The sequence below is a fragment of the Ciona intestinalis genome, chromosome 14 (assembly GCF_000224145.3).
Source record: "Ciona intestinalis chromosome 14, KH, whole genome shotgun sequence".
NCBI classification, from domain to species: domain Eukaryota; kingdom Metazoa; phylum Chordata; class Ascidiacea; order Phlebobranchia; family Cionidae; genus Ciona; species Ciona intestinalis.
Window position 1 is genome coordinate 1,564,246 of NC_020179.2, and position 844 is coordinate 1,565,089.

Here is an 844-nt window from a genome sequence, read left to right on the forward strand (position 1 = left end):
AACTTGTTAAATCTGCGGATATATTCCAGTTATAATTTTAACTGTATACATACCATGTCGGGCGTGTTAGTTAACCTGCCTCAGAAAAGATAGGAAATTTTCAGGGTTTGTTTATGCATTGCATTATCGTGGCAAAATTTATTGGGAACATATAACAGTAGGACCTGGAAGATGGGACAGCTTTTAACTCTATTTTCTCGTCCCATTTAGTAGTAAACAAAGAACATTCCAAGAATTATAAAACTATATCCTCACGACTTCCATAGACCGTTGTTAATTGTTTAAAAATAGATCAGGGTATTTAGATATTATGTGCTAAAATTGTCTTATCTTTCCCCACCCTACTATATATTATTTATTTTTCAAATACGGTGGGGTAAGAATGTATATTTAAGCACATATTACCTGTGTTTTTAAAATAAAAATATATGACGATTTTAGGTGATACCATGAATTTGTACTATCCTACCTTTAATTATCAACGGGGATACCTTAAAACACACCAGGAATTATTCAACGATTTTTAACGATTTGCACATCAGGTGTAATTTTACCAATTCGAAAACAAGCGACAGTAATCATCTTTGCCGCGCATTGTTGAACCGTAAGAATATTGTCGAATAATACTGTTTTTTCGTCTATCATCAAATGGGGACCTGTACACGAGGGTTTTTTTAATGTCCCAACTCACCCCGTGTCCCAAATTACCCCACCTTACTACATGAGCAAAATAAACACTGAAGTTTATTTATTGAATTTATAGAAACTGATATATTGGATGTGTTATGATATAAACAGTAATCGAGAAAAAAAATCCTGCTTATTAAAGCGGTGCTTGTTTGTT